The 27,379-nt window shown below is 41.1% G+C and overlaps 1 long non-coding RNA gene and 1 pseudogene across 1 annotated transcript in view; both read left to right on the top strand.

The window, feature by feature from the left end:
* Positions 1-27,379, top strand: part of LOC120611570 (uncharacterized) — a 62,243-nt gene that overhangs the window by 8,055 nt on the left and 26,809 nt on the right. The window contains exon 2 of the long non-coding RNA XR_005655229.1: positions 14,298-14,419. This is a non-coding gene — a long non-coding RNA (uncharacterized LOC120611570). The remainder of the gene's footprint in view (positions 1-14,297; positions 14,420-27,379) is intronic.
* Positions 3,069-3,187, top strand: LOC120611936 (uncharacterized; annotated as a pseudogene).

Raw genomic sequence — 27,379 nt, 5'->3', positions numbered from 1 at the left:
ATTTACGTGAAACATCTAGAATAGGCAAATCCATAGAGACAGAAAATGCTGATGGTTCCCTAGGGTGATGAGCAGGGGGACGTGGGGGGAGGTGGTCTCTGGTGAGAGAATGCTAGTGGATATGGGATTCATTATGGGGGCGATGAAACTATTCGAGAATTGGATAGTGGTGACAGTTGCACAACTGTCAATAAACTAAAGCTGTTGAATTGTACACTTTGAAAGGGGTGAGTTTTATGATAAGTAATTATATCTCGATCTGAAAAATGCTATGGAAATAAGAATATCTAATCCTACCAAAAGAAAGTAGATAGATCTACTTAGCCACTAAAAACCTGAAGGGTTAGAGCAGGCATGTTATTCATTAATGGAAAATGCCGAAGCGTTTTAAAGAACATCTGATATCAAATTAAACAATGCAAGGAAGATACAAGAATTGATTTGATAGCTTCAGCCCAAGTCACATTTCTGATTATTAGGCTCGCTTATTTTTATACCAATTTTCAAAAATGCAGCGTTCATTTTGCTGCCTTCTTGAACACTGGGCATCAAGCATAACACAGTAGTCACCCCCCCACCTCACCCTTATTCACAGTTTCTCAGTCCACAGTTTTGGTTACCCATGGCCAATTGTGGTCCGGAAATATTAAATGGGAAATTTCAGAAATGAAGCAATAAGTTCGAAATCGCTCTTTGTTCTGAGGAGCATCATGAAATCTTGCACCATTGGTCTGTGCTGCCCAAGGATGTGACTCATCCCTTTGTCCAGTGTCTCCATGCTGTTGACGCTCCCTGCCCATTAGTCACTTCATTATTAGTTATCAGTCCTCAGATCAACTATCTTGTTATCTTAGTGCTTGTGTTCAAGTTACCTTATCTTACTTCCTGATGGCCCCAAAGCACAAGAGTAGTGATGCTGGCAATTTGGATATGCCGAAGAGAAGCCAGAAAGTGCTTCCTTTAAATGAGATGAAAGTTCTCGACTTAATAAGGAAAGAAAAAATCTTATGCTGAGGTTGCTGAGATCTATAGTAAAAACAAATCTATCCGTGAAATTGTAAAGAGGGGAAAATGACATTTGTGCTCGTTTTGCTGTCACACCTCAAACTGCAGAAGTTAGGGCCACGGCTCGTAGTGAGTACCTAACACTGTATTACAAAGCCTGTCACTCACCTCGCGTCATGTCCTCACACAGGCATTGTGTCATCTCACGTCATCACAAGAAGAGTGAGTACAGTACGACACTATGTTTTGAGAGAGAGACCACATTCACATCACTTTAATTACAGTATTTTGTTATAATTGTTCTATTTTATTATTAGTTAATGTTGTTAATCTCTAAGTGTGCCTGATTTATAAATTAAACTTTATCATAAGTAAGTACGTAGAAGAGAAAACATAGTCTATTGAGGGTCCGGCACTCTCCAAATTTTCAGGCATCCACTGGGGGGTCTGGAATGTACCATTTTCATTTTGGTTCAGGATAATTACTGTATGCCTTGCGCATCTTATGTACTCAATAAGCATTTGTCAACTGCACAGATAAATGATTATTTTTACTATCATATTTTCTTAAGATATTTGGCATACAGCATTGTCTTCCCCCTTAAAATGAATGGTTTCAGATGGTCGTATTTCGTATTTGTCTATTTGTATTTCTCCTTTATGTGCTCAGTCTTGTTTTTCTCAATTTACTTGTTCAGCTCGAGATTGAAATAATGTTCAAATATTGTCATTGTTATGTTCTTCGGTCTCTTTTTTTAAAATTTAATTTTATTATTAGTTTCAAGTATCCTTAGTCTCTTTTTAAACCGTAGGTTTTCTCCTGCCTCTTTTTTTTTATCCTCTTGCAATTTATTTTTTGAAGAATTTAGGTCCCTGTCTTGTAAAATTGCTCACAGTCTAGATTTTGCTAATTCGTTTATATGGTATTGTTTAACATGTCCCCTCTAGTTTCTATACACTAGTAGATCGATCCAGAGGCTTGATCAGATTCAAGTTCAGATTCGGAGGCAAGGCTACTTCATAGCTGCTGTTGTTACTTATATTAAGCAGCGCTTTATGTCTGGTTGTCTCTCTCGCGATGTCACCAGCCACTGATGATGATAGCATAGAGCCATTAATTCACTGGAAAAATGAAAAGTGCTGTCCGTGGTAGCCAGCCTCTAAGACAGCCCCAATGCTTTGTGCCCCCTCATATTCATGCCCTTATATGATGTCCTTCTACATTATTTTAGGGTCGATCTGCACAATCAATAGAATATGAGAGAAATGATGGGACCATCATTGTGAGATCGCCAAAAGAAATACAATACCCCTCCCCTCCTTGAGCCCACCTCTGAGCAAAGCCAGCAGCCATGTCATGGGCACCACATGGATAGGAACTACACCTCCTGCCAATAGCCCCGTGAGGGAGCTTAGAACTCAAGTGTTCAGATGGCTGCAGCCCCAGCTGACATCTTGACTGTACCTCCTGAAAGATGCTGCGCCAGAACCTCTACCTTAGCCACTCCTGAATTCTTGCCCCACAGAAGCTGTGTTGTTTTAAGCAATAAAGGTAACTAATTCAGTGTATTCTAATTCTTTTGTTCAATCTTCATTTATTACTAGAATACTTTTATAAACTGTCCTTCAACGACTATTTGATTACTCTGTGGTACAGTTGGTACAGGAAATCATGGTTATTCTTTTAACTCAGAATTATAATCATACCATACATATGCTTTTGTAGGATATGTACATGAACACATATGTGTATAGAGAGGTAGACAGATTGATAGATAAATTTAAGGAATTTAGAGCATTTATATTTTTATAGTTTGTCCTGAACATCATATGTTACTGGTTGTGTAATATTTCTCTGAGTTTACTTAACTGTTTCTCCTTGTTGGAAATTTGATTTGTTTCCAGCGTTACTGGTAATAGCCTAGCAATTGGAAATATTTTCACACAAGGCTTTTTATGACTTTAAGATTATTTTTTAGATCAAATTTCTAAAAGCATAATTGCTGAATCCAAAGTTATAGGTATTTTTAAGGCCTGATACATTTTTCTAAATTACTTGCCAAGTCTATGGTCATGCCGCCCTGAACAAGCCTGATCCTGTCTGATCTCGGAAGCTAAGCAGGATCGGGCCTGGTTAGTATTTGGATGGGAGACCACCTAGGATGACCAGGAGCTGTAGGCGTAAAAAATAAGGGATTGTAAGCTGACAAGGTCCTTGCAATCTGTGAGGTCAACCAAGGGTTGGCTCACCTAAAACAAACAAACAAACAAACAAACAAATAACTTGCCAAAAAGAGAATATAGTTTCCTATATATAGTACCAGCAAAATCTGTGTGACCATCGCACTGCATTCCTATCAAGGATCTTCAATATTCATGCAACAAACATTTGTTAAGTGCCTACTATGTGCCAGGTGCTGGTCATAAAACAAACCTGAAAAACCTCAATTTTCTTTATTTGTCTGGTCCAATACTACTTTACAAATTTCGTTTGAATTTTTTATATTTACTTTTAAAATATCTCCTGATACCTCTTTTTCGTTACCTCTGAGTCTGGCGGGCATCAATTTCCGTCAGCTCTCCGCCAGCGAGCGGCCTTGCAGTCTGCACCTCTGAACCTTCTCTCTCCATCTGACTTCTATATCACTTTTATTTCCTATGGTCAGGGAAGCCAGGTAAGCACCCTTCTCAGGACGATGAATTAAACGAGGTGACCTTGATTCATCTACCGCCGCTATCCATTTTCATAAACGGAAGTGTAAATCCTTTTCAGGCCATATTTTATTTAGCTAGATTTATTATTTCTCACAAGAATGACTTTCCCCGAAAGTCTTGGAGGGAAAGCGACGTTGTAAAGATGCAGCAAGATGTTTTCTAAGAAAGAATGTTTTGTAACGGAGACTGTCATCCTCTAAATTAGAGAGCCAGGGACTGGTTTCTTCTTTAGAGACATTTAGGGTGATGCTTCGAGAGCTCAGATTCGATTTCCTTTCAAATCGATATCGCATAGGTTACATCTTTAAAGAAATGAGTCGTTAATTCTAGACCAAATCACCGAAGAGAGTTGTTTCTTTAGAGGGGCTACTGTTTGGGTGGTTTCAAGTTCATTTTAGATAATAACTATGCCCTTTTCCATTTTAAAAGTAAGGTAGGAAATTTACCCAGTCAGAAAAGGAGAAAGAAGAAAATAGCCATTGCCCGCAGCCCCATCCCCAGACCAATCACCACCAATATTTCAGCTTACATCTGTCATGCAGGTAGTTCCTTTGGCTGCCTACAGGTCATTCATTACGATTTTGGATAAACTGTATGTCACATAGTATGGGGTAAGGTAGCAGTAGGTCCTAGAGGGAAAAGGTAGACTTATAAACTGGGGTTGGCAAGAGACGAGAGGCATGGGTACCTCATCCTCCCAATATTCCTAAGAAAGGAGTTCTAAAGTCGGGCTTTAGGCTGAATATGCATCTGAGGTCTGTGTTGTAGCAGAGTCACCCTGCCCCTCGTGAGTGTTCCTTCTTACAGGAGAGCATGAGAGCAGCCGTGTCAAGGATGGAATGATCCAAAGGCTGGCGCCGGAAGATCTAGATTTGGTTGCCAGCTGTTTACAGGACTTGTCCAGAAATGCTAGACACCCAGGACCTAGGGCCTTCGGAGTCTGTGGGAACTCGTGACCCCTTCTGTCTCAGGAAGGGAGCCAAGGGGCCAATGGGAAGCGAGATCAGCTGAGGCCCCTCCCAGTGGGATAAGGGCTAGATGCATTTTTCTTATATAAAGCGTGATCCCAGCTGGATTTCCATCCAGGTGACTCAGCTGCGGTTGGGGGTGGGCTCCTGGGTCACTCTTGTACCCTAATTTTCCTTTAACTGGTTGTGTGTATGTGTGTGTGTGCCTATTTATCTATCTACACACACAAACATGCACGCACACGTGTTCTATACAGGCTTCAAAGTGAATTCTAGTTCACTTTCAGACACACAGTTCTTCATACAACCTTGGAGTGGTTTTGCTAATGTCGTATTCTTATTTTTAAATTAAAACAGCGAATGGTCATCTATAAGTGGAAAAGTTTTCATGGTTTTGAAAGGTAAGCAGAATCCAAACTGTGAAAACTGGATTTATTTGTACCTTTCCGGGGACAGATCTTTTATGTCAATCAAGCCATACATTCTGTCACTTTCCGTTTCTATTGTCAGGTCTGGCTGCTTCTCAGCTCTGGAGGATAAAAATGAGAAAGCGTGAGGTCCAGGCCGTGGCTCCTTCATTTACCTCAGTTTATTTCAGTGAAAATTGGGATATTTCCACAGAGAAGCAGGAGATCATTATAAAACCATTGTATGATTTCTGTTTAATCCCTCACACAGAGAGAACAAAGCAGGGCTGAATTATCTGACAGGAGATTTTAGAAATTTGGAGGCAAGGTCAAGGAGCCAATTTTGGCCAAGTGCCCCCTAAAATGTCTGCCTGGGGCTGAGGCAAAGGGGAGGGGAGAGGAGGAGAATTATCATTAGTTTAGCACCTGCTGAGCCAGAGTGGCACATGCTCGCTCATTTGAGCCTCCCAACAACTCCTGGAGGGATCTGTGTCCCCGTTTAGTGACAAAGAGGCTGAGACACATAGGTAAATAACATGCAGCTAATAAAGGAAAAGTAGGACTCTGAACCCAGATCTGTCTCCCAAAGACCATGTATTTCCCAACACCGGGGTCCTGTCCTCCACAAAAAATATTAAAAATTATATCTTACCACTGTTTTGGCATATTCAAATATAATCCAGGCTGAAGCCCTTCTTATATGTATTATGTTTTTTTTTTTTTCTCTTCTGATTTTAAAAGATTAAAATAATTTTCATGGGCCTCTCAACAGGGTGTCAGTCCTGGACCCTGGACTCACTGTCCTAATGGAGAAGTTGACCCTGTCCACTCTGACATGATTCTTCCTTCAATTTCTTTGTTTTATAGGAAAAGGGAAAGTTAAGGGAAGCCAGAGCTTTGGGGTCAAGAGAAATGGAACGAGTGGTAGAAGTAGAGAATGTCTAGCACCAGAGTTCTAAAGTCATTGTGATCAGTTGTTTTCAAAATCTTCCTTTAGCATTGGAACCATTTGCTGTAAAAGGGTGATTCTTCTATGCAGTGCCAGCATATCAGCATATAAAATTGATCAAAGCAGGCTGGTGGTGGCGCTCCCCTTCCCAAGCACTGTCCCATCCCCAGGGACTCTTGAGGAACTCTTACTGACTTTCACGGCGCATTGGAACGTAATGGGAAACTCACCTCTTTCCCAGGCGGAGTCAGTGAGACTTAGAGAAGCTGAGCTGCTCACAGTCACTCGCTGGATTAATAGTAATAGTGGGACCCAGGCCGGATACCTGGGCCCTGAGGCCGGACTTGTTTCTGTTAGCCGCCTCCTCCACCTAGCCTTCCTGGGGCCGAAGAGTCACAGCCAAACCCAGTTTTGAAGCCTTTCCGTATGATTCAACTGGAAGATATGTGAAAATAATGGTAGGCCAGCAACCTTTCCTCCATTTCCAGATGACTTTTTAACCTTTAGTTTCCCGTCCCCTTGGCGTGTTGGTCTGGTACCAGCAGCTGCGCTCAGTTACCATGTCACCCCTGCTGTGCGGAGGGCGCCATGAGGGTCCCTTACCGACCAAGGGTTGACCATCTGAGGCAGAGGAGGTCTCTGTCACCATCCTGTGCAGTGAGGTCTCATGGACAGAAGCTGGTCCTGGCTCTGATGCTAGCCCTCCCCTCTGGTCCTCATGTCATGGCCATCTGGCTGGTTTTCTTGAGGGTCAGGTGTGTGACGGCTCAGACAGTGTCCAAGCTAGGGCACTACCTGGTTGCAGCGGGGGATTCACAGATGGGAGTGCGATCCTCCAAATGATAGGTTTTCCCTGACGAGCGCTACACGTCATAGCCGATTAATTAGTATGGAACATAAGTGAAAAAGTGAATTAATGGTAAGGACATTCAATCACCAGGAGAGGTCTGATGTTTCTTTGTGAGATCTTCGGGCTTGAGGTTCAGGCCATCCTGCCCTCCCAATGGCCCTGTAATGGATCCAGTTGTCCCTATGAGACTTGCTCCTGAGGATCCTAGGGAATAATGAAAGGCTGGAGAGGAAGATGCCCTATCTGGGGTAGGACAGAAGACTGAATTGTTTTCTGCATCTGCACGTAGTCATCCAGTCGTAAGGAGAAAGCGAGGTGTGAGAGTCAGAAAATATATAGACATTCCAATTCTGGCTCTGCTGGGTGACCTTGGGCAGTTTGTATAATCCCTGGAAACTTCATTTTCGCCATCCAACAATGGAAAACGATGCTTCCTACCTCACATCATTGCTTTGAGGATTAATCTAAAATAATCGATAATCTCTAAAAGAGCTCTGAGTAATCTCCTGGATATGCATCTCAGGGAAATTCTCACACAGATACGTAAGGAACATTTCGAAGACGATCTTCATGCCATCTACAGTAGTGGAGTGTTGGAAGAGCCACCACTTTGGGGATGGGGGGTTATTAGTAAACTGAGGTGAATTCATATTCTGGAATATCTCTTAGCAATCGGGAGGCGCATGCTGGATTTGCACACAGCAACGTGGGTAGATCCTAAAAACAGTGCCGTGTGAAATAAAGTCAGAAAGAGAATGATATGGGTTTAGATTCCAGTGCCATGCATGTAGCATAAAATGCATGGCACAAACATACCCCTAAATGCTATACGATGTCATACACAAATTACAAAATACACATCAAATACATTAGAATGGTGGCATGGAGGAATGGGGATAGAAAGTAAGTAAATAAAATAAGGCTTTTGTAGAGTGCAATGAGGAAAATGTGCCAGAAACTTGGGAGTTTAATTCACTCCTCTGCATCCAAAACCCCCAAATAAAATTGCTTGGCAGTGGACTAATCACACAGTAGGCCTAGTTATGCCTGACTAGTTATACCTAACTCTAGTCCAGGGTCTCTGAGTCTGAGCATGACTGATGTTTTGGACTGGATCATGCTTTGTCACGGTGGGGCGGGGGTGCTGGTGTACACATCCTAGGAAACTTAGCAGCATTCTGGCCTGTACCAGCCCCCAGTTAAGTCAGTCCAGAATATCTTCACACATTACCAAATGCCTCCAGGGGTGTGGAGTCACCCTTGATGGAGAACCACTGACTTACAGCCTGGCGATAGTGAAACTGAGGATGAGCTTCTAGAAGAATAGTCTTACTGTAATGAGCTGGATGAAGTTAATAGGTCAAAAATCTATGTTTGATGTGAAAAAGATATGTCCAGACAGAGAAGCAAAGGAAGAAATAGGAAGAACTATCAACAGCCAGACCTCTGTACCGCTAACAAACCAGAGTTTCCTTTCGAGGACACTCAACGTTGGAAGACAAGCACGTTTCATTTGTAATGAAGTCAAGAGAAAGCACTTCGTCATTATTAAGATGAGTGTGTACGTGTATATGGACATAGATACACATTCGTGCAGAATCACAAATTCTTCATTTAGTCGGTCATAAGAAGGTAGTATCCTAAATATTCCTATTTCTTCCCCCATTGGTTTGAAGTGCCGTGAAATATTATACTTTTCGTTTTGAGTCATCTTCTAAATAGATAATTTGACAGTACGAAAGAATGTTAATTCTTTCAGGAAAAATTTGAGAACTTTCTATCACACAGTGGATATTCAAAGATTAACTAGACAGCATCTCTTGTGATTTTGTCTGCTCTGTGGTATGTATTTTAATGCATTCTTGTATACCTTGTATTCTGTCACTTCTAATTTATGTCCCTTTGGAAAAGTAGATCTTGGGTTTAAATATATTATTAACATCCCTCGAAAACATGTGTTTTGTTAACATCCCATCAATTCTGTTCTCACCACGTGTTTATGATCAAATTGGAAGATGGGAGAAGAGGTAAGGAAAGGGGAATGAGGATGTTACAGCTTTCTAAAACTCTGACTGGTGTTAATTGAAAATGAAGGCACCTTATTCCCCTTGTCATTTTGATGTATCTCTGAATTTTTGTGAAAGGATTTTCTTTTAAGCTTCAGAGATTATAAGCTATGCAGTATTCCAGCTCAGCTGCTGTAATTGATTAGCCGCATCTTCCATTTTAACAGTACAGTGGCTGGGATGAAAAAAATAGATTATAGTTCCAGCCTTCTCAATTGAACTTCAGTCTCTTGCGTTTCAGCTTGGGACAAAAGAGTTTTCTTAGACTGTCTAAGTTTCTCTTTGGCATCAGTGTTTTCAAGTGTATCGCATACTTAATTTTGCGGAAACCATCTTTTTATTTCAGTCTGTGAATACGTGCTACTTGGGTTACAGTTATGGAAATGTGGGTGTTTCTAGTTTTTGGCTACCATGAATAAAGTTCCTAGGAAGATGTATATACAAGTCTTTGTGTAGACGTAGGTTTTCATTTCCACTGGGTAACTACCTAGGAATAGAATACCTAGAAGTAAGAGGATGGAAACTATATAAGAAAGTATCAAACTCTTTTCCAAATATGTCACTCCATTTTACACCCCTACCACCAACGTATGAGAATTGCTCTATATTCCCATTGCTCTATATTCTAGTTACCACTCGTTAATGCTAACCTTTCCATTTAAACCATTGTATTGGGTTTATAGTAGTATCTCATTGTGGCTTGAATTTGCATTTCCTGATGACTAATGATACTGAGTATCTTTTCGTGTCCTTATTGGCCATTTATAATCTTCTTTTCTGAAGTGTATTTTCAAATCCCATTTAAAAAATGCAGTCGTTTGTCTTTTTATTATTGATTTGTAGCAGTTGTTTTTATCATCTGGATTTGTGTACTTTGTCATGGATTATGTATTGCAGATCTGATCATAGTCTGTGGTTTGCCTTTTCATTTTCTTAATGGTGTCTTTTGATGAGCAGAAGCTTTTAATTTTGATGAAATTCTGTATATCACTTTTATATTTTATGGTTAATGCTTTTTGAGTCCTTTTCAACAATATTTGCTTACTATAAGGTCAAGAAGATAGTTTCCTGATTTCCTCCATAAATTGTATGGTTTTCCCTTTTACATTCAGGCCTATGATCCTACGAAGGTATTTCTATTTACTATTTATATACAAATCTGTCAGGAACATGAAAAACAATTTATTTTACAAAACATCTCTTTGGGGAAATAATGGCATGCAAAACATATGTCCTAAAAATAAGTTATTCAGAGTGGCCTATTAAATTGCAATCGTGTATTGGTAAGCAAGTGATTTAGAAAATCAGCTGCCTTTCATTCTGTTGGGAGAGCTTGCTAATTATCGTAAAACTCACTTAGCGATAATATGGGAAAGATTATCTGGCTGAATTCAGTTTTGCTAACAAAAGAACGAACAGGCTTTTACATACATTTCTTTTACGCAGATGCGTTTCGCAATTTGAAATAATTTCTTATCAATGGCATATTGTCTCTCGAAGTAGTTACGGTTTTGGAAATCTCTCCCCTCAGCGTCTATGCGGAACAATTCATCAGCCCTTTTCTTTTATGCGTGGCACAAGGCGAACCGTCCAAGAGGTGCTGGGAGTGGTCTTTATCAGCAGCAAGACCAGCTGTTACAGACGATCTCTATCTTGATTTCCAAGCAGAAACTGCAGAAGAATTCAGTTTGCAGATGGAAACGCCTCCCTCTCTTCCTACTTTTTCCATTCATCAAGTGTCTGAAGCACGTCTGGCATACCAGGGGTAGTGCACATAATTAGAGGATACTTCGTGATCATTAAATGTAATTTTCTTATTAGTTTCTACCTACATGCAATATGTGAATAAATAAAGTTCTAATTGTGTAGGGTAGGCCAGCAGACTAGAAATTCAGGGAAGATTTCTGTGTTGTAGTCTTAAGGCAGAAATTTTTATTTCCCGTAAACCTCAGTTTTTGCTCTTAAGGTCCTCAACTGTTTGGATGAGGCCCACCCACAATATGGAGAATAATCTCTTTTACTTAACGACAACTGACTGTAGATATCACATCTACAGTACCTTCACTAAGCTAGTGTTTGACCAACCAACCAGCCATAGCCTAGCCAAGTTGACACGTAAAATTTAACCATCATGATAATATTTAGCAGATTCTTGACTATTAGGTCATTTGGAACAAAAACATTTTATAATAAATGATTAGCCCAATTTTTCAAAAGCTGTACAATTTGTCACAGATCTTGTCATAGAGGACTGTGTGCATTCAAAGCTTTGTATAATGAAAGTATTTATTCCTGCTCACTTGAAAGTAAACAACGTCTACCATAGGCATAAAGAATAAGAAGACAAGCTACACACTGGGAGAAAACATTTGCAAAAGACATCTGATAAAAGACCGTTATCCAAAGTATACAAAGAACGCTTAAAACTCAACAATAAGAAAGTGAACAACCCGATTAACAAATAGGCCGAAGACCTTAACAGACACCTCACCAAAGAAGATATATAGATGGTAAATAAGCATATGAAAAGATGGTCCACATCATATTTCATCAGAGAAATAAAAATTAAAATGAGATACCACTGCATACCTATTAGAATGGTCAAAATCCGGAATACTGACAACGTGAAATGTTAGTGAGGATGTGGAGCAACAGGAACTCTCCTTGCTGGTGGGAATGCAAAATGGTACAGCCGCTGTGGAAGACAGTTAGCATTTTTTACAAAATTAAACATACTCTTATCATATGGTCCCACAGTCACACTCCTTGGTATTTAACAAAAAGAGCTGAAAACTTATGTCCACACAAAAACTGCAAATGGGTGTTTGTAGCAGCTTTATTCATAATTGCCAAAACTTGGAAGCCACTGAGATATCCTTCAGTAGGTGAATGGACAAATAAAGTGGGACATAGGACGATGGAATCTTATTCAGCACTAAAAAGGCATGAACCATCAGATATGAAAAGCTATGGAGGAACCTTACATGTATATGACTAAGTGAAAGAAGCCAATCTGAAAAGGCTACATATTGTACGATTTCAACTACACGGCATTCTGGAAAAGGCAAAACTATGGAGACAGTAAAAAGATCAGTGGTTGCCAGGGGAGGGGGAGGTAGGCAGAGCACAGAGAAGTTTTACGACAGCGAAAATACTCTGTATGATACGATAATGATGCATACGTGTCATTATACATTTGTCAAAACCCATAGAATGTACAACAGCAAGCGTGAAATGTCAGGTAAACTATGGACTTTGGGTGATAATGATGTGTCAGTGTGGGTCCATCAATTGTAACAAATGTACCTCTCTGGTGGGGTGTTTTGATAGTGAGGGAGGCTGTGCATGTGCGAGGGCAGAGGGAGATCTCTGTGCCTTGCCCTTAATATTGCCGTGAACCTTAAACTGCTCTAAAAAAAAATAAAGTCTTAAAAAAACAAAACAAAAACTCAAACCCAACCCTTATGATATTATACTCACTTTTTAGATAAGAAAATGGAGAGAGAAAGTTAAGTAGCAGAACCAGGACTTTTATTCCAATTTCTTTGCCTCCGAAGCCCGTGGTCTTTTTACTCTGTCACATTAGAGGGTCAGTGACAGTGCCCCGCCCATGACCTCTTGGCTCTCACTGTTCTCATATATGACTACAACTTCCTACCGGGAGTCCCTGTGCCTCTGTGCCTTCTTGGACTGCAGAAATGTGCTTGGCTCTGTGCCAGACAAACCAGAAGCACCAGGTGTCAATGTCTCTGGGAGCACACTTTGATAATGATGAGCAGGTATCAGTGGAAAACTGTCCCAGCCTCCTCGCCTGGTAAGAAGGACAATAGGACTATGAACTACGGTGATGGCCGCGGCTGCAATCAAGGGCTAGAACTGTCTGTGATAAGTTAGGTGCAGAACTTCAGAGTAAGCATTTAGAAACTCATAGCAGTTGGGCAGAGACATTGTGTATCTTTTGATACTAATAATTTTTTAAAAGGCTTGTATTTTGTGTGTGTTTTTTATTTCATTTTTTTTCTAGTGATTCATTTTCGTTGTATTTCCATAAGTCTTGTTTTGGACATTTTTTTAAAAATTGGTTTTTCGCCACAGGAGTTTGAGAGACACTTTTACAGCGAGGGGTTGACAAACTACAGCCCACGTCCTGGCTGTCTGGTTTTGCAGATAATGTATGGTTGGAAAACAGCCATACCCGTTTATTTACGTATTATCATGGCTGCTTTCACATTACAGAGGCAGAACTGAATAGTTGTAGCAGAGATCATTTGGCCCACTAAGCTGAAAATAGTCACTGTCCGACCCTTTATAGGAAAAGTTGGCCGACTCCTCTTCTGCTCTGTGCCCCGAGCTGGATTGAGCTCCAGCGGCCCACAGCGATAACTGGTTTGCTAACACCTTCTATTGCCTTCTTTCCTGTCCCTATCTCATTTTTCATTCTCTGCCAGGATTTCCTAGATCTCCCAAATAAGCGCTTTGTACTCACATTCTTCTGGGGGAACCCAACCAATGCACACATGATGTCCTTGTTTGTCCTAATCCTAGGCCAAAGTTACAACACAGTAGGGACCGCTTACTAGCCGTGTCGACCTCAGCACACGAGTTAAGCTATCACGCGTATGTCAACTATAATTAAAAATAAGTTCAAAAAATAAAAAAATCATATAAAAATCCCTCCCCTGCCACACACACAAAAAGCTATCACACTGCCCCGACCCCCACTGTCCTGTCTCTTATGCAACGTCCTCTGAAAATTCAACTTTGTGGGTATGGATTTTTCTGATTTCATTTACTCTATCTTATCAAGCACCACCTCAACACCAGGGATGTTGGAGGAAGAGGGGGAGGAGGAAAGAAAATCCTCTCTTGCTCTACATAGGATGCTCCCTTTTCATAAGAACAGTCCTCTCGGAGTCAGTCTCCAGGTGTCCATCACCTGAGTCGGGGCCAGTTTGCTCTCAGCTTCACAGGACATGGCCAAGTCATTGGCCACCCATACCTTATTCCTGCTACTTTCATTTGTCTCTGCTTGCCCCTCCTAATTACTTAGGTCATTTCAGTTTTTAATTCTGTCTTCTAAAGTGTAACGCTGCCATAATTAGGCCATATGTTAATTAGCAAGGTGACGTCTTGTCACTCATGAGGGATGTGGATCATCCTAGAAAGTGCCATAGAAAGGGGAGTCCGGCGGGAAGAGGAAGTCGGAGGAGGCTGGAAGTGACTCTCCGCTGTGCCCAAACTGCCCAGAGAGCAGGAGAAAATGGCGGGATGCAAAAGGGGGAGAGGATGGGGTCACACAAAGAAAAAGAGCTAGAGTTGACCTCTTTTCCACTCTAGGGATGAGATGGAAGCCAGGAGGCACGCCTGAGGCCGAGAAGCCACCAGGGATGGCAGAATTTTCTGAAGGACTGAAGGTGGCCAAGGTCAAGGTCAAGGCCCCGATGGAAGCCACAGGCAAGGTGAGTATCAGGCATGTTCCCATCTCCGATCCCTGGAAGCCTATGGGGATACTAACTAAAACTCGCAGCCAGTCTCTGCGTCTGTGGCCTCTCTAAGTGCCACTCTTAAGTACCAGAACCTTTGTAAAGGTTCAGGTAGCCTGGGGACTGTTTCTATATGCTATTTACTAACTTAATGTTGGTTCCCCGTTTTCTGTTAACTAAACTTATTGTCTGACAGTCTGGAATAAGAAAGTTGGAAAGAGGATTGGGCAGGTCATGATGATTTCATATTTCAAATACTGTCACCTTTATTCACTCAGGAGACAATTTTCCAGGAAACTAATTACTCGGGGAATTCATGATTGCGTGCAATGACATGTGAATTAGAAAGATATTAACCTCCCTCCAGTTTGCCATCAGAACATGATGTGATGGGAATTTGTTCTGTTATCACCCAACTATTGGATGAAAGGGACCAGGATATTTGTTTTAACTTGTGTATTTGCCTGAATTTCAAAAGACATTTGACACAGGAACTCTCAGAACATACCAAAGGGGAAATTTTGAGGGTAAAGTTGGTGCTAACAATAATATTATTAAGTAGTGTTATTATCATTGCTAATATTTGTTGAGTTCTAGTATACTCCAAGCCTTTATAGACGTTACTTCTACTATGTCTAACAATCCCTCAAGGAAAGTCTCATTATCCCCATTTAACTTGAGGTTCACTGACACTGAATCGTGCTCAAAGATCACACTACCAGCTGAGACAGAACGAATCCATGTTTGTTTTTTTAACTCTAAAATTTGAGCTCCTGTCAGTATACCGGAGTCAGCAAATTTCTTCTGTAAAGGGCCAGTAAACGTTTTCAGTTTGCCAGCCAGATGGTGTGTATTGTGACTACTCAGCTCTGCTGTCGTGGTGCATAGGCAGCCAGAGACGATATACCTAAATGAATGAGTGAATGAATGAATGAATGATGTTCCAATAAAACTTTATTTACACATACTGTATTTGTTTTTAATGCAGTTTTAACATGGTATGAATTACCAATGCTCTTTGGAATTTTTCCTTTTTAAGAATGGTAAAATCGTTCTTACGGGCTATACAAAAACAGGTGGCCGGCCAGGTTTGGCCTGCGGGCCATAGGTTGCTGACTCCTGCACTATAGGAAACTGTGTATCTAACAATAACATCGGAAAATAATGAGGCAAAAGCAAATGAGCTACATATTTCACCTAAGGGAGCTAAGTCAGCCACAGGAAAGCTTGTCGGCCCGGAAGCTGTAAGAAACGATAGTTTTCATTTCGGCTCTGCCATCACATTAAAAGTGTAGATTTGGGTCCATCTCAAACTCCTCATCGGCCAGAGACAGGTCCCTAACAGTTCCACTATTCTTTGATTCTAATCATAGTCTGCCCGTACCAAAGGATCTCCATACAATCAGAATTTGGATCTGAGACCGTTCTCTGGACGGTGCCATCACTGCCATGGGGAGGACTGGGGGAGAAGCAAATTTGTGGGTGAGAGTGAGTTTGCTTGTGAACAAGTGAAGTTTGAGGCACCTAACAGACAGAAGTGGGGACAGTTGCATATAAGAAACGAGAGTTGGGAGAAAAGGCAAGCCTAGAGATTGAAATTCGGGAGTCAGCATGTAGACCGAATCTGAGTGTATTATAGTATCAGATAAAATCTTTGAAGGCAAGATCTCCTAATGTTGGTGCTGCTGACATTTGAGGTGCGAGCGTTCTTTGTCATGGGGCCTGTCCTGTCCTGCAGTGTACATGATAGGGTGTTCAGCAGCATCCAGACCCCTACCCACTAGATGCCATTAGCATACACACCCAACCCACCCCCAGCTGTGACAAGCAAACATATCTGTAGACATTGCCAGATGTCACCGAGGGCGAAAGTCACTCTTGGTAGGGAATCGCCGTTTTAGGAAAAAGGCCGATGATGGTGCCCAAGGACTCCAGCTTTGGAGGTCAGAAAGAGGAGGAGGAAATAGGAAAAGGCACTGAAAAGGAGTGGCCAGTAAAATAAGGGGAGAACTCATTTGCGGGGTCCCAACTGTTTCAGGTGAGCTTGGTTTAATAGCTGATGAAAGGCAGAGGTCAGACAACAAGGAATGCTCCGTAGCTCAGGGCCGAGCCCCAGTGAGCTCCACCATATTTCTGGGCCCCCCGGTGGTGGTAGAAAGGACAAGGGCACATGAAGCATTAAGGCCATACATTTTTTTTTTCTTTTTTTCAATTACAGTTGACATTCGATATTATTTTATATTAGTTTCAGGTGTACAGCATAGTGGTGAGCCATTTATATATCTTACGAAATGATCCCCCCGTTTAGTCTAGTCCCCACCTGGCACCACACGTAGTTATTACAATATTATTGACTGTATTCCCAGTGCTGTACTCCACGTCCCCGTGACTGTTTTGTAACTGCCAATTTGCACTTCTTAATCCCTTCCCCTTTTGGGGAGGTCATACATTTTCGAACTGCATGCAGCCTGACGATAGTGCAGTGGACAGTGTTTTCTAGTGGGGAATTAAATAGGAGGTTACAAGTAACATTAAGAAGCGTAAGATAGAGACATGCTTCTTCTTCTTTCTCATTTTATATTTAGAAATAATTACCAGGGAATGAAAACGTTATCGTCTGGGTACAGGAGAAAAACAAGAGCAGAAATAGAGTCACTGTGGTTTTGAGGACTGGAAAGGGACTTAAGACCTAGAGCCCTTGCCATCCTGAGCTGCAGGCACAATCTTCTTTGTTTTGTGATGTCTTCACTCACTTCACGCCTAATGGTGAATTCATATGAACAGATTGTGTGAACTTTCTCTTGATACATTTGAAGATTGAAGAGCTATGACTTAATAAAGACTCAATATAAAGGTTTAAAAAAATCAATACCTCATATCGAAATTAATGTCATTACACGAGAGTGCCTCTTAGCCACGTGCCTGATACTGAAGAATCGAAAGGAGGGGACATATCTGCTTTGCCCTTCATAGTTAAGTCTCCTCACTCCAAAATGGAGATAATAAATTTACCTCACGAGGTTATTATGCGAAAGTGCGTAACAGTGCCTAGTACATAGTCGGATTTCCATAAACGTTTAAAAATAATAACAGTGTAGTCTACGCCCATGCCACCCTGAATGTGCCCGATCCCATCTCATCTCAGAAGCTAAGCAGGGTTGGCCTGGTTAGTATTTGGATGGGAAACCAGGTGCTGTAGGCATAAAAAATAAAAAATAAGGGATTGTAAGCTGACAAGGTCCTTGCAATCTGTGAGGTCAACCAAGGGTTGCCTCGCCTAAAAATAATAAATGAATGAATGAATGAATGAATGAATAAATAAATAAATAAAATAGCAGCCTATATCCTCTGTGCCCGAGAGCTTGGCACAGAAGCGTGTAATGCAAACAAGATGATAGGTGGGCTAACGGTACTGTATCAACGTCCGTTTCTGGCTTCGGCAGTGCGCTATAGTTAGGCCAGATATTCTCATTCGGAGAAGCTGGGCGGAGTATGTACAGAACTCTAGATTATTTCTGCAACTTCTCGTGAGTCTTGAAATTAAAAAAATAAAAAAAATATTAAAAACAAACAAAGAATTAGATGTCGAAAGATACTGGAAAGCCCCCTCGTTTAGGACTGTTGTGCAGCTTAGGTTCATTTGGTTTTGTGGTCAATTTTATCCTGTAGATTTGTTTTTATTTTAATGGAGACTCATATCACGAGGAAGCCAGACTATCAGATTTTATTTACAAATAACAAAACAGAATCTGATCACTATAGTTTGGGCCATGCAATAGGTTATAATCCTGATCAGGAACTTAAATTGATGGTAATAAATATGCAGTCACGAAGCCCAATGATAGGTAAAAGGGTGACATTAAACAGGATTACCATTTCGTCTTTAGCTTTGGCATATTTTATTTTTGGATGGTCCAAGACTCGTCTAAGCTTGCCAAGGAGTGAAATTTTCACACAACACATCCTTAAATTCCCTGAGAAGTAGAAAGTAGAGGTGGCTTGCCTACTTTTTTAGGTGAGAATTTCTACTTCAGCAGACTTTGGGGAGGGCAAGCCTCCTCTATCTTGCTGATATGCCTCAAATGTGATCTATTTATATTACAAACCATATGCAGAGCCTGGCAAGGCTTTCTGTAAATGAGCTCATGGCTCTACCCTGAAACAGGGGGCTGGGAGGGGGGTCCCAGATTCATTAGGAACCGTTCACATCCATTACGCCTCTTGGTGCTGATTGAACAGGAAGGATGAACAAAATCTATGAGTTCTGATAAAAAAGGATACATAATACGTACCTGTCAAGGGGAATAAGATGTTCTCCTTGGTCTTTGCGGGTCATCAAAGTCAGGTTGTTAAAAGTACTCGAGTACTTTTTAATGGGTTTTCCTTTTTTGTATACCGTACAGGTTGCAAGTAGGAATCATTTCAGATTTGTCTTACTGATGGACCTCCTTCAAGGTGTGATGAGTTTTTCTATAGCTTCTTTCAAAGCAACCGGTATTTATAGAACATTTGTCCAATGTTAAATAATTAGATTTATCTGTAAGGGAACAGAGACGGGCACTTGCCCACATCAAAAGGCTCCCAGACAGGGACAAAGGAGATGAGAAAACAAAGAAGTATATTAGGAAATGACAAGCACAGGGACAGAGGCATATACAAGGTTTAGAGAAAGGTACAGGGGGAGTCGTTAGCTGTTTAGGACAGAGTGGCTTAAACTAGGTCTGCAAAAGGATGTATTCTTGGGGCGTGCTGAATTTGCTACAAGAATTTTAAAATTTTGTGTTTTCATTTAGATGGACACATATATACGTATTTTCTCTAGTTATTCGTATGAGTCTGTAGATCTCCTAAAACTTCTTTTTATCAAAGTGAGAACATTTAACGTGACATCTACCCTCTTAAATTTTTAAGTGTACAATAGAGTGTAATTAACTGCAGGCGCAGTGTTGTACAGCAGATCTCTAGAGCTTATTCATCTGGCGTAATTGAAACTTTACGCCCAACGAGTAGCATTTCCCATTTCCCCCTCCCCCCGCCTTCCCCCCGCTCCGCCCTCAGACCCTGGCGACCACCATTCCCCCGTCTGCTTCTGCTTCTCTGAGTTTGACGACTCTAGGTTCCTCAGATAAGTGGAATCACATAGCATTTATCCTTCAGTGACTGGCTTATTTTACTTAGCATAATGTCCTCCAGGTTCATTCATGATGTCACATACTGCAGGATTTCCTTCTTTTTTAAGGCTGAATAATATTCCGTTGTGTGGATATGCCAACATTTTCTGTATTTATTCATCCATCCATGGACATGTACATTGTTTCCAGATCTTAGTGTGAATCGGATGGGCCTGTATCTTCCTAATACTCATGATTTTAGTGCATTTGCATCTGAATACTGTCCAAAGGTGTGTTTTGCTATAGTTGGAATAGAGGGAAGTGGATGAGAAAATGGAGTCATTCCGGAACCCAGGATAGTTGGGAATGTGGAATTCAAAGAACCTGGACAAGAATATCAGTGGCATATTCCGAATTCCAGTGGATATTTTGCATAGATGCCATCTTTATTTGTCCCAACTAACAAAAACTTCTTAATAGGAAGTGTAGTAGTGCATATTCAATGAAGAATTCGTGTGCTCCTAATTTCAACCATAACTGGATAAGACAGCCATTTAGTGCCTGAATAATGTCCCTGCCTTTAAGCGAACAGGAAAGTTGTGTCTGTGATAGGCCCATTCACCCTTCTTATCCTTATCATGAGCGAGGCAGCAGCAGTTTTAATACTTTAATGAAAAGGCCAAAAGAGCTATAGATACATTGGCAGTGTACCAATCAGAAATTGCATTCAGTTGCTAGTAATAAAAACCATTTAAAGGGGTGGCTTAAATTATGGCTTTATTAAGTCCAGAGTGGATAGTCCAAGGCTGTTATGGTTGGTTACATGCTATCACCGGGAACCTATGCTCCTTTTGACTTTCTGCTTTGCCATTCTAATCCTCTTGTTCTTAAAATGGCTGTCAGAGCTCCAGCCATTGTATTTTCATTTCCGGCATAAAGAAGGAAGAGCAGAGAGAAAAGAAGGCATGTACCAGCTGTGTTAAGCCTTAAAACTGCCTTTCTGGATTTCCCCTTCAATGACTTACACTTACATCTCACCGACAAGGACTATCTCAAATACTCCCAGTCATAAGAGAGACAGGAATTTTCGTTTTTAGCTCATCACGTTTTCCTTTCAAATAATCTCAGGATTCGAGTAATACCAAAACAGAGAAAATGGATATTTGGTAGACAGCTAGTAGCCTCTGCAACATCGGGATGTTACAATCATTGAGTTCTTGATCCAACTTTGGCAACTACTCACTTTCAGGCTTCTTGATATAGGAAAGAAAGAAATGCCTAATGTTAAAGGTACTTTATTTAGGCGTTTGTTATTTGCAGCTAAACATCTTCCTAACTATAAACAAACACATATAAACACTGCTTATTGATGTTTAACTCTTAGAATTGACTGATTGACCAAGAATCAGAAATTCAGATGTATGCAGAACTAGGTAGGCAATGCGAGTGAGTGATACTGGTTGGGGAGGGGGCCGTGGCAAACCGGGGAGCGGGCCCCCCATCTAAAGTGGGCTGCCGTTGCTATTGAACTGAGAGCGTTGTTTTCATCCAGGATTGCCAGCCCGCTGTTACCAGATAAAAAATTTCAAGAGAACCAGAAAGCTGGATCTATATGCATATTGCAAGGTCAGGAAATTCTTTTTCACATTACATTGCGGCTACGAAGAAAAGCATCTCATTTCTTTATTTAATCTGTGATTATGGCCTGTCCCGATCTCCCTTCTGCTGATTAGAGGAGAAACCCAAGAAAACACCAAAGCACCTAAAAGTCACTCTTGTTCCGGCGTTACTCCATTCTGAAAATTTAGGAAATATTGCTTTCTTCTTTTTAAAATTATTCAGGTATAATTATATACCATAAATTTACGCTTTGAAAGAAACAATTCTGTGGTTTTTAGTGTAGTCACAAAGTTGTACGACAATTGCCACGATCTAATTCCGGCACATTTCATCACCCCCCAAAATGAAAACCCGTACCCATTAGTCATCGCTCCCCTCCCTCCAGCTTCTGGCAACCACAAATCTACTTTCTGTGCCTCAGGATTTGCCTACTCCAGACATTTCATAGAAATGGAATCATAAAATATGTGGCTTTTTGTGACTGGCTTCTTTCACTTAGTATAATGTTTTCAGGGTTTACCCATGGGTAACATACAATAATACTTTATTCCTTTTTACTTCTAAATATTATTCCCCTTTAGGGAGAGACCTCATTTTGTTTATCTGTAAACCGATGGACATTTGCATTGTTTCCATCTTTTGTCTATTGTGAATAATGGTGCTCTGATCATGTGAGTACAAGTCTTTATGTGGACTTATGTTGTCATTTCTCTTAGGTATATACCTAGGAGTGAAATTGCTGGGTCATATGAGAACTTTGGCTCTAACGTTTTGAGGAACTGGCAAACTGTTTTGCAAAGCGGCTATACCAATTTACATTCTCATCAGCAGTGTGTAAAGGTTCCAATTTCTCCACTTCCTTGCCAACTCTTGTTATCGCATGTCTTTTTTATTATAGCCATCTTAATGGTATGAAGTGACATCTCTGTGGTTTTCATTTTTATGTCCTTAATGACTAATAATGTTGAGCATCTTTTTATATGCTTCTTGGCCATTCGTATATCTACTTAGGAGAAATATTCGTTTAAATCTTTTGTCTGTTAAAAAATTGGGTCTCTGTGAATGAGTCGTATGCTTATTTTATGTAGTTTAAATATATGTTATTGTCCTAATTTGCAGGTTACAAATGTTTGAAATTTGGCAACTAATATGGTTCAAACTAATATAAAAATACCCAGTTTCTTCCTGCCTTTCTCCCTAGAAGAGCAGTCAGGTGTGTGGGGCAGGATGTGGCTTTTGTAACTTCGTGGTTGGAGGGAAGAGTTGGGCTCTTTGGATAGTTTTCTGGACTCCTGAAGCGATGCTTCTCATCCACGGGGGTGCTGCTAGCTTGGCTGGCATTTGTGGCTGACATCTTTGAAAGGAGAACTAGTAATCTGGCTGCTCTTGGCTTTGTGAGGGTCTTGTGTCGCGCTGGCTGCTTTGGCCTCAGCTCTGCCTCTCTTGTCACTTGTGACCCCTCTGAGGTCTGACCATGACTTCTATCTGACCCTGTCTTGGTCCGTTCAGGCTGCTATAACAAAATACCACAGACTGGGCAGCTTGTGACAACAGACATTTATTTCTCACAGTTCTGAAGGCTGGAATTCCAAGATCATGGTGCCAGCGTGATCAGGTGAGGACGCTCTTCTGGGTCGCAGACCTCTCATTGTGTCCTCACGTGGAGGAAGCGCTAGGGAGCCCTGTGGGGTCTCTTTTATAAGAGCAGTTCTACCATTCGTGAGGGCTGCGCCCTCATGATCCGATCACCCCCCAAAACTCCGCCTACTAATACCATCACCTTTGGGGAGTTAGCATTTCAACATATGCACTGTGGGGGGACACAGACATTTAGTCCACAGTAACCCTAACTCAGGTGGTTTTCTAGAGAGTCTTCAGTAGACACCACCTTCCCCCCACTATGGCCATCCCATTAGCAAACTCCACATCTAGAAACTCAGCCACTTTCCACAGAGGAACCTGGGGCAACTTGAACAAGCTCATTTTCGAGATCTCCTTTTGTGGGACTTGGCTCTCAAGCAAGCCTTTATGATTGAGTGGTATGAGGAGGCTTCCAGACCCTCTGTATTCTCCCCAATTTGTCCTTCGTGTCTCTCCTTTGCCAGACACAGTCAAAAGAAAAGATGTCAGGGTGCCCAACTGCCCACTTCGCTCTCCTGCTTTTTCCCTTCTTGCCTTTTCACAGTTCCTCAGACCAGAAGTCAGGGTTTCCAGAGAAACAGAACCAATAGGATATGTGTGTGTGTGTGCGTGCGCGCGTGTGTGTGTATAAAGATATTTACAGTAAGGAATTGGCTCACACTGTTATGGAGGCTGACAAGTCCCCAGGTCTGTAGGATGAGTTGACAAGCAGTAGACAGGAAGAGCTGGTGGTGTGGTTCCAATCTGAAGTCAGGCAGGCTCACGACCCAGGAAGAGCCAGTGTTTCGATTCGAATTCGAAGGGAGGAAAAAGCCAGTGTCCCAGTTCGAAAGTCATCAGGCTTTTGAAGTAAGAAGAGGACTCTCTTACTTGGGGGAGGGTCAACATTTTGGTTCTACTCAAGCCTGCAACTGAGTGGATGAGACCCACCTACATTAGGGAGGAAAATCTGCTTTACTCAGTCTAGCGATTTAAATGTTAATCTCATCCCAAAACACCCTCACATGAACACCCAGAGTAATGTTTGACCAAATATCTGGGCACTCTGTGGCCCAATCAAGTTGCCACATAAAATTAACCAGCACAGAGGTCTGTCCCTTAACTTCCGTTATGACTAGGATGACCCAATACAGTGGGCAATCTGATCTAGAACACATTTGAGAGTGAAAGAAGGCACCAGCTAGATGAGATGCATGGGTGACATGTATGAACTGGGACTATATGAGTCAAACCAGGCTGTTTGGTGACCTTACTTATAACATATCCTCTAAGTTCCTTAGCGTGACTCCAGTGGGCAGAGATGGACGGATTGCCTATTGTCAGGGTACTGTAGAAATCCATGAGGCTAGGACCTCAAAACTTGTCCCTTGGAAAACTTAAGAGGGACATAAAGTAATCTAGAGCTAGTTTTGTTGGATTAGTGTCATGTTTGATAAGCCTATTTTTGTAGATCAGAAGATGAATATTCCCTTGGACTTTCTCTTCGAATTTCCTCTATAATGAATTCTGGTCTCTCTCCAGGCAGCTGTGTGACTGAGCATTCTAGGGCGAAGGTCATGGAATTGAGAAGGAAAAAGAGTAAAACATCAAAGAAATATTAAGAAATAGTACTTTGGTTACAGGTGAAATCTCTCAGTTTAAAATACTGAGAAACTAATTTAATTTATAAATTAATGTTTAAATCAAACAAAACACATCTATGGCATGTTTCACTCAGGGGTCAAAAGTTTGTGACCCTTGCTGGACAAATCACAGACAAGTTTTGTCACAGAATCAGGTCGATGGGGACAGGAAAGGAGCAGCGGAGGGAAGGGAGTGATCATTACTGCTTCTTTTTACAAAATGGAGAACCAAGAGACGTTGCTTACAGTGGAGAGGATGTGAAATAGAGAAACAGATTGTACTTGCTTGTGGCAGCACTGACCAACAGAGGTCTTGATCTGGAGATGTAAGTAGAGTATATGCCTAAATATAAGTGGACCCTGGGAATATAAGTGAAGCCTCATTTTCCTACATGAGAAAGTTAAAAACAACTTCTCTTGTTTTTCAACATGAGTGTACAATACTTAGGAAAAGAACTGAAATGGCCAAATGTCTACCTGTAATTTTTAACTTAAACTTTAATCGTATATACATATTTTAAACCTCATGTTATATAAAACAGAATTGCTCTTTTTCACAGATGTCATGATACAATTTTTCCCAAACTCCATTCTTGCACATTGACATTCATCTTTCCTTCATCTAGAGCCACTTGAAAACAGTGACATACTAAGTTGAATTCACCAAGTTGTTTGATTACAGCATTTTTCGAATTTAAGCATAATGCTGCTGTTAGAAATTTTATCATGATTCACATATATCCATTAATATATAGAGAACTCCAGAACATATGCACGTAATGTATTGTAATGAACTGATTTTTTAGAAAGGCTTGTAATGGCATCCAGAGTTGCGATTTGAATTCATTTCTTCAGAAATGATGACTTAATCAGCATTAAACTTATTTACCTTCCCCCATCATGCGAAGTGACTTCTATAAGCATCCACATTGAGTTTGATTGAGGTCATTTCAGGTTAATGTGACTTTTTTGTCGTTCAAAATTGAGTAATTAGGAGACCGCCTGTAATCTGAAAGTCTTAATAAGGACTTTATTTCTGATGAGATAGTTTTGAGGAAATATTTGCCTTATATTTGGGTATATACAGAATTTTAGGAAGAAGGGCTACTGGCAATTTAGGGGTAAGGGAAGTAAATTAAATTTTTACCTATGGTAGAAGTAAATTAATAGAAATTTGATTTTGATAAACCAAGAAATTGTGACATAAAGCGTACTATCTAGAGATCTCACGGCAATGACCAGGTGATCAACTACCAGTAATAGTCTCGGTCAGTGGCTTATGGGGACCTAGACTGTGACACGGTAAGACCAAGTCAAGAAATGTGGTATTCGTTATAAAAGCACCTAAACTAGAATATCTTATAATGAAAAATGTAAAAATGAAAGCGTAGTCCAAATGAGAGATGGCGAACCGTGTCATTGGCAATGAGGATGGAAGGAAGAGACATATTTTAGAGTTGCCTGGGGATGGAGCTGATGGGACTTCATGCCTGGATAATGGAAGCTAATGGAGAGGTAAGAATGCAGGACAACTTCTGGTTTCCCAGCTTTAGAGACTGGGTAAATATAGAGCCAGGTTGGAAATGCATGAACAGGGGAGTGAATGACAGTTGGATCCACTGTGAGTACACCTGCTCTTGGTACCTGTGGCCTATTCAATAGAGATGATTCAGAAGCACAGGAGAGAGGCTCTTGGAGAGATACACATTTGGGATTCATCAACATATGAGTGTAGATACAGCCATGGGAGTGGTCAGAATGCCCGAGAGATGTGTTTTATGTAATACAACAAGGCTGGGGATTGGGCCTTGGGAAAACCATCTCTATTAGAAGGGAGGGGAGAGAATCCAATGAAGGACGTTGAGAGAAAATGGGACAGAGAGAAGGAAGGTCAAGATAGGAAGAGGAAAGTGTCAAGGGAAGAGTATTCAATAGTATTTAGATTTCGAAGGAATTCCAAGTAAAATAAGGAATGAAACTACCCTCTCGATTTAGCCAAGTTCCTTAATACTTTCTAAATAAGGCTGTGAACTCATTAGAAGATCGATCTTTCTGCTTGCAAACAGTTTAGAAGAACCTTTTGGGGAAAAGTATGATTTAGAAATATTTAGTTGAAATAAATTCAATACTCATCAAGAGGAAGATGACACTGGCAAAAATAACTGAATGCACTCTTTGCCCAAATTTGCCTGTGGCCCGGTGCAGCGATGACCTCACAAGCACCTAAACTGAGCCCCCTGCCTTTGTCCTCCAGGACTTCAAGTTCACTATGTGTCTGACTTGCTGTCCATTCCAGTTCTGTCTGGTTGTCCCTGATCTCTGCCTCATTTTCTTCCAATGCCCACCTCTATGGCAAGGGCCTCATATTTATTGGTGGGATTTCTGTTGAATAGATATCCGATTTGCCTCCAGACACCCACTGCTGTCTTTCTCATTCCCATGGATATATCTAAAGGGTGGGAGCTATGGGGAGACAGGTTGTTTCAATGCAAGGAAGATTCTCAGACAAAGTGATTCAGGAGGCATTGAAAGAGTTAATCAAAGAGGCACCAAATTTCCATTCTCTGAAGATCTTCCAGCACAGACTGGATGACCTTTCACGCTGCAGAGAAAAGAATGCCTCTCTTGGATGACCTTTAAAATCCCTTTCTGTCCTAAGAGTCAGTGGTATCCTGACACCAAACAGAGCATAGAAATCAAGGGTTGGAAAGGACTTTAAGAGGTCATCTGATGCACTTCCTACCAAATAAAGACACCCCTTCTACTGCCTTATTGAAGAGAAACACCCCAGCTTCTTCGTTTTTTTTTTTTAAATTAATGAACTTTATTTTTTAGAACTGTATTTGGTTCATAGTAAAATTGATGGGAAAGTACAGGGAATTCCTATATACCTAACCACCCCCCCACACACAGGCACCCCCACTATCAACATCTGGCACTAG

The sequence above is a fragment of the Pteropus medius genome, unplaced genomic scaffold, assembly GCF_902729225.1.
Source record: "Pteropus medius unplaced genomic scaffold, Ma_sr-lr_union100, whole genome shotgun sequence".
Classification (NCBI taxonomy): domain Eukaryota; kingdom Metazoa; phylum Chordata; class Mammalia; order Chiroptera; family Pteropodidae; genus Pteropus; species Pteropus medius.
Note: the sequence above shows the minus strand (reverse complement) of the source record. Positions and strands in the feature narration are given on the sequence as shown.